The 7,689-nt window shown below is 49.2% G+C and overlaps 1 pseudogene; it reads right to left on the bottom strand.

The window, feature by feature from the left end:
• Window positions 1-354: 354 nt before the first annotated feature.
• On the bottom strand, window positions 355-1,922 carry LOC148517733 (uncharacterized; annotated as a pseudogene).
• Window positions 1,923-7,689: the final 5,767 nt, after the last annotated feature.

Raw genomic sequence — 7,689 nt, 5'->3', positions numbered from 1 at the left:
CAGCTCCATGCTAGGTACAGAATCTCCGTCAGAGTATGGCCTCCAATGTGAGTGAATAAGCGACTGAGGGACTGTCTCAGAGATGTACGCTAACCTAATGATTTGCATATATCTCCAATAGTGAGTGGTTTGCGCATGCACAGGACCTGGTTTGTGCAAATGCACAGAATGGGTCCTGTGATCTCACCCGCAGACCCTCTTAAGCAGCAGCCTGGTAAAAGGAGCAACGATCACGAGCATCGGTTGCGATGGTGATCACAAGCTGCGATCGACTCGGAATCAGGCTCTTTAGTGCGAGTTGCTGTTATCTCTACACAAGTCTCCAAATCCATCCTCACGTTTGGAACTCAGCAACTATCTCTCCCCCTTATAAACGCTCTTGTGTCTAACAAGCGTGTACTTATTTCTGTAACATTTCCCACATCCGGAGCAGGCATATGTATTTTCTCTTGTGTGGCTTCTCAGATGATTAGCAAGTGACAACTTCGCTCTAAAGTCTTTCCCACATTCAGGACACGTACAATTAACACCCGTTTGATTTTGTTGGTGTCTCAGCAACCTCCTTTTGTCAGCTAACTGGTCTCCACAGCCAGAACACCGAAACGGACGCTCTCCCGTGTGAGTCCTCTGATGGGTAACAAGTGTGGGTTTTCTTCTAAAATTACTCCCATGTTCAGGGCAGGTGTGCTTAATGTCCGTATGAGTTATCTAATGTCTGCCTAATGCCCCTCTCTGTTCAAACCATTTCCCACATTCGGCACATTGGAAAAGTTTCTCCCCAGTGTGAGTTCGCAGACGGCTGACTAATGTCCCTTTCTCTGCAAAATGTTTTCCGTATTCGGGACATTGGAAAGGTTTCTCCCCAGTGTGAGTTCTCTGATGGCCAACTAATGCCCGTCTCTCGGCAAACTGTTTTTCGCATTCAGAGCACTGAAATGGCTTCTCTCCTGTGTGAGTTCTCCAATGGCTGACTAGTCTCCATTTTTCAGTAAATTGCATCCCACAATCAGAACAGCTAAAGGATTCTACTTCTGTGTGAGTAACCTGATGGCTGACCAGCCTCCACTCCTCAGTAAACCATTCACCACAATCGGAACACCCAAATGTTTTTGCTTCCAAATGACGCACCTATGTTTCACCAGCACCTTTTTTTGTAAAAAAAAAAGCGCTTCCCACATTGGGAACATTGGTACGGCTTCTCACCTGTGTGATATCTCTGATGAACCACCAGTCGGGAATTGGTCCGAAAGTATTTGCCACATTCAGAACATTGAACGGCTTGAGTTTTCTGGTGGGAGACAAGTAGAGCGTTCTTCAGAAAATATTCCACACACTCAGAGCACTGCAGTGTTTTCTTTCTAGAGTTCTCTCTCCAATATTTAGTAAGATTTGAGATATCAACAAAAGTTTCCTTTTGTTCAAGCCCAACGTGTGGTCTCTGTACGTTATGACCACTCGTCTGACCAGGATGAGTTGGGCCAACAACATTTTCCATCTTTCTCTCTGTAACTTGATGTTGAGAAGGATACAATGTACCAGCTACATATTCTGGGTTACTGGAGATACTACATATATTACCTACAATGGTGGAAGTTTGGTGAATAATTTCATTGTCAGTATGACCTGATGTAAATGTGTGATCAGAACGTGTATAACTATCACTATCTGTGAGGTTTCCTCCATCACATAAGACTGATCCCCCCTTAATATGAGTAGATGTAAACTGTGTATGATATGTGGGTGTATAAATGTCAGGGTCTGTAAGGTCTCCTCCATCACATGAGACTGATTCCTCATTAGTATGAGTAGATGTATACTGTGTATGATATGTGGGTGTATACATGTCAGTGTGCGTGAGGTCTCCTCCATCACGAGACTGATTCCTCCTTACTATGAGATGTATACTGTTTATGATATGTGGGTGTATATTAGGGATGAGCGGGTTCGGATTTCTGAAATCCGAACCCCCCTGAGCCACCCTGATCCGAGCTGGGAACCGAGTCCAGCTCGGGTTTTCCCGCCTGACTCGGAACTGAAATCGAGGCAAAACGTCATCATCCCGCCTTCCGGATCTCGCGGGTTTTGGACTCTATAAAAGGTCCCTGCGTCGGCGCCATTTCTCACTCCAGCTGTGGACAGTGAAGAGGGAGGGTGGGAGCTAGGGCTGGCTGGGCAGTGTTGTGCTGCTGTTGTCCATAGGGGCTGTGTCCACTCAGTCCATAGGGGCTGACTGGGCTGTGTTGTGCTGCTGTTGTCCATAGGGGCTGGCTGGGCTGTGTTGTGCTGCTGTCATAGGGGCTGGCTGGGCGGTGTTGTGCAGTCAGTTGTCCATAGGGGCTGTGTCCACTCCAAAGTCTATAGGGGCTGGCTGGACTGTGTTGTGCAGTGTCCCATAAAGGCTGTAATCCTAAAGGGGTGCTGTAGTGCTGTCCAGGGGGTGATCTGTCCATCAGGGATGCTCCCCCAAAGTGCACTCCAAAAAAAAATGTTACATTTTTTTTGTGTGTTTGTGAATTGTGTGCGCAGTAGCCGCACGTGCATCAAAAAAGTAGTGCCAAGCGTGCGCCTGTGTCATAAATCAAGGGTCGGCTGGATTGTCCGTTAAAGGGTGCTGTAACCCCCAAAGTGCAATCCAAAAAATATATATATATATTTTCTGTGTTTGTGAATTGTGTGCACTGTGGCTGCACGTGCATCAACAAAGGAGCAGTGCGAAGCGTGCGCCTGTGTCCCATAAGTAAAGGGCCGGCTGGCTCATCTCTTAAAGGGTGGTGTAACCCCCAAAGTGCACTCCAACAAAAATAAAAAATTATTTTCTGTGTTTGTGAATTGTGTGCACTGTGGCTGCACATGCATCAAAAAAGGAGCAGCGGCAAGCGTGCGCATGTGTCATAAATCAAGGGCTTGCTGGCTTGTCAGTTAAAGCGTGCTGTAATCCCTAAAGTGCACTCCAAAAAAATAATACAAAAAATTTCTGTTTGTGAATTGTGTGCGCTGTAGCCGCACGTGCATCAGCAAAGTAGCGGCAAGCGTGCACCTGTGTCATAAGTAAAGGGCAAGCTGGCCTGACCGTTAAAGGGTGCTGTAACCCCCACAGTGCACTCCAAACAAAATAATAAATTATTTTCTGTGTTTGTGAATTGTGTGCACTCAGGCTGCATGTGCATCAACAAAGGAGCAGCGCCAAGCGTGCGCCTGTGTCCCATAAGTAAAGGGACGGCTGGCTAATCTCTTAAAGGGTGGTGTAACCCCCAAAGTGCACTCCAACAAAAATAAAAAAATATTTTCTGTGTTTGTGAATTGTGTGCACTGTGGTTGCACGTCTATCAACAAAGGAGCAGCGCCAAGCGTGCGCCTGTGTCCCATAAGTAAAGGGCCAGCTGGCTCATCTCTTAAAGCGTGGTGTAACTCCCAAAGTGCACTCCAAACAAAATAAAAATTATTTTCTGTGTTTGTGAATTGTGTGCACTGTGGCTGCACGTGCATCAACAAAGGAGCAGCGCCAAGCGTGCGCATGTGTTATAAATCAAGGTCCGGCTGGCTTGTCCGTTAAAGGGTGCTGTAACCCCCAAAGTGCATACATACATACAGGCAGGGTCACACTTACATACATACATACATAGATGGGGTCACATATACATAGATAAATATAGTCACACATATGTCCGTACATACATACATATACACACACACATACAGACACATACAGGCAGGGTCACATACATACATGGCCACACATACATACATAATACATACAGGCAGGGTCACACATACATACAGACAGGGTCATATATACATATAGTTACACATACATATACACACACATACATACACATACAGGCAGGGTCACATACATACATACATACATACAGGCAGGGTCACACATACATACAGGCAGGGTTAAACATTCATACATACATACAGGGTCACACTTACATACATACATATAGTCACACATACATACATAAATATACACAGATACGTACACATACAGGCAGGGTCACATACATACAGGCAGGGTCACACATACATACAGGCAGGGTCACACATACATACATACATATACACACACATACATACACATACAGGCAGGGTCACATACATACATACACACATACAGGCAGGGACACATACATACATACAGGCAGGGTCACACATACATACATAGAGACATACATACATACATATACACACACATACAGGCAGGGTCACATACATACACACACATACAGACAGGGTCACATACATACACACACAAACAGGCAGGGTCACATACATACACACACAAACAGGCAGGGTCACATACATACATACATACACACATACAGGCAGCGTCACACATACATACATACAGGCAGGGTAGCATACATACATACACATACAGGCAGGGTCACATACATACATACAGGCAGGGTCACACATACATACATACAGGCAGGGAGGGTGATAGACATAACTGGGGTATAACCTCTCTCACCTTAATGTGGAGTCGGACCCTGCAACTTCTTCCTCATCGACATGCTGCTGTAGCCCTGCCCTCTGCTGGGGTCAGATGAACATGTGCTGAGCTCCACCAATCAGGGCTCAGCACAAGCTCCTCTGCCCACGAAGTCTCTCACTAGAGCAGCAGGAAGGCAGGACAGGACACAGCTGCTACTCTGTATCCCCAACACCTGCACATGGACCCGGCAGGCTGTCAGCTACTCTGGCAACTAAGGTGCCTGGATCTCGTGCTCTGGTGGAACCGCCCTCCCTACGCCCCTGCCTGTGGGTGTATTAGGTTGGAGGTCCCCGAAAACCTCATACAGACTCCTTCAGTGAGGAACGCGGTGTGAGTATTTCTTCTCCTGAAACTTCCTGTCTCACACTGTACCAACGCGTTTCAATACAGAAATTCTATACAGAAACAGTATATTTATATTGTGTCAAAGAAGTAAAAATGCTTTTTAATTACAAATTAAAGTTCTTTTTCCAACATTGGCCATAGCAGTTCCCAGGGTGATTGACAGACTGTACCTCGCTGTACCCATCAGGAGCACAATAGCCACGGGCCAGTCAGTCAAAGAACAGGGATGACCATCGGTTGGTGAAACTATCGATGATCATCCATTGCATATTTGGTGGCCATCAATGGTCACATACTATATCGCTATCGATGGTAATCATCGATGGCCAACCCTACTGCAGTGGAGATAGACAAGCCGGGCAGAGTAGGAGAGAGGGAGGGATGAGACTCAGGAAGGGGGCGGGAAGAGAGGGGTCTTTAACTCATCCCTTGCAGGGAGAAGGAAGGACAGGTGGTCGGGCAGAGATGCAGATTGTGAATGGGGCAGTGCTGAAGCCTTTGCTCTGCCCTTCTATGAGAAGGGAGCCTGCAGCTGCCTGCATGCCACCAGTCACAGTGACAGGGGGGTCTGCAGCGCTCCGCTGATCCTAACAGCAATCTGCTTTGTACTCACAGGAAGACATCTGTCTGTGACTAAGAAGCAGTTTACAGGCAGGATCATCTACCATTTGCGGGGCCCCCTCTGAGCCCGGGGCCTGGTACATTAGTACCGGCTGTAGCCCCCTGATGGCGACCCTGCCCTCTCATGCCCAATAAGATGTTCACTCAAGCATTCCCTGAAAACTCCTCTCTTCAGACAAGCTAATCACAGTCCAGAGCCACCTATATAACCTCCATAAGTTATCCTACCCAATACATTACCTCTATACAGTCCACACATAAACTTTACATATGTTCTCTTTCTTCACTTTACATTCTGCTGACCATAGGCCAACACTCCTATGTGACTGCATCATACAGCCCACCAAGAACCCCTACAATCTGTCTGGACCACTATGCAATAGCATACCTCCCAACATTTAGGCAGCCCGAAGAGGGACAGTTCGAGCGTGACAGAAAAGGGGACGGAGCTTCAGAAAAGGGGTGGAGCCTATAGAAAACAGGGCGGAGCCTCGCGGCTTCCCCTGTTTACGTCACTATGGGGTCGTGCCCAGCATGCTCCGAGATGCTGGGCAGCCCCCAGGCTCTCCATACACATGCATCTGTTCTCCTCCTCCACACCCGCTGCTCTGCTATGCAGTGCAGCGGTTTGTGCTCCCCCAACTTCCCTCCCACCGCGGGACACTGTGGCCCACGGGTGGGACAGTGGGATAGTCCCAGAATAGCGGGACTGTTGGGAGGTATGCAACAGCACCTATCCTTGTATAGCAACACCTATTTCCCTATAGACACGCCTCCCCCCATGTGTAAGCCCAACAGCTCCCTCCCGGAAGGTGGGAGCTAAATGTCGGCAAACCTGCCTTAGGCATAGCTTCAGCCTAGCGCCCCCCCCCCCTCATCCCTTCCTACCCCCTCATCCACACTCTTAGTTCCACCTCTTTGGCGGTAAGGGTACAGAGTGCACATAACTGTGCACAGCTGCTTTTCCGCATGATCATTTTCTGAGCATACACAGCGTAAATGCACACAACATATGCTAAACAGGTATTCAGCAGCACAGTTCATGCCCACCAGCCTGCCACTATCGTACGTCATCTCCAAGAAGTATATACAACCATCGGTACATCGGGAACCATCGGATCAGACCGCAGCGCTTGTGGTTGACTGTACTCTACCGCAAGCACTGTGAGCAGTTCAGTGTAAAAATCAACCAGGTGAAGTGTACAATGACACTGCCTGATAATTATGCGCGCCCCAGAAATGGCGTGAAACACTCTGGCACACCTGCGTCCGCAACTCCACTCCCCCGTTACTACTGCCCTGCCCCTGTTACCACCCACAAACGGCCTCTCCTGTCACTCATTCCGCTGGGCTGTCATGGCAGGGCGAGTAGGCACATTCTGATCGCTTGTACTAGTTTGCGCATGCGCACATTAGCGAACATCATCTGCAACGAGCGGCCGCTTACTAGCGAGCGGGTCTGAATCAGGTCCTAAGTAGCAAAAGGATGTCTCTTTTAGGGATTCAGTATGATTTACCGCCGGCTGCAGGACCTAATTCCCCCCCTGACCCTAACCCTCCTTTAGGGGTGCCTAACCCTAACCTCCCCCCAAGTTCCTAACCCTAATCCCATCTCTAAGTGCCTAAACCTAACCCCCCTTCCCCGTCCTTGTAATGCCCCCAGTAGTAGTCCGCCACCCTTGTAGTGCCCCCAGTAGTTATCTCCCCCTTGTAGTGCCACCCTTGTAGTGCCCCCAGTAATGATCTCCCCCTTGTAGTGCCCCCCGTAGTGGTCTCCCCTCTTGTAGTGCCCCCAGTGTGGGATGTGGAGGGGGAGCACAGTGTGGGATGTGGATGGGGAGCACAGTGTGGGATGTGGAGGGGGAGCACAGTGTGGGATGTGGAGGGGGAGCACAGTGTGGGATGTGGAGGGGGAGCACAGTGTGGGATGTGGAGGGGGAGCACAGTGTGGCATGTGGAGGGGGAGCACAGTGTGGCATGTGGAGGGGGAGCACAGTGTGGCATGTGGAGGGGGAGCACAGTGTGGCATGTGGAGGGGGAGCACAGTGTGGCATGTGGAGGGGGGAGCACAGTCTGGGATGGGGAGGGAGAGCACAGTGTGGGATGTGGAAGGGGAGCACAGTGTGGGATGTGGATGGGGAGCACAGTGTGGCATGTGGATGGGGAGCACAGTGTGTCATGTGGATGGGGAGCACAGTGTGGCATGTGGATGGGGAGCACAG

This window comes from Taudactylus pleione, unplaced genomic scaffold (genome assembly GCF_031769625.1).
Source record: "Taudactylus pleione unplaced genomic scaffold, aTauple2 ptg000212l, whole genome shotgun sequence".
In the NCBI taxonomy this organism is placed as follows: Eukaryota; Metazoa; Chordata; class Amphibia; order Anura; family Myobatrachidae; genus Taudactylus; species Taudactylus pleione.
This window is presented reverse-complemented; position numbering and strand designations above follow the sequence as displayed.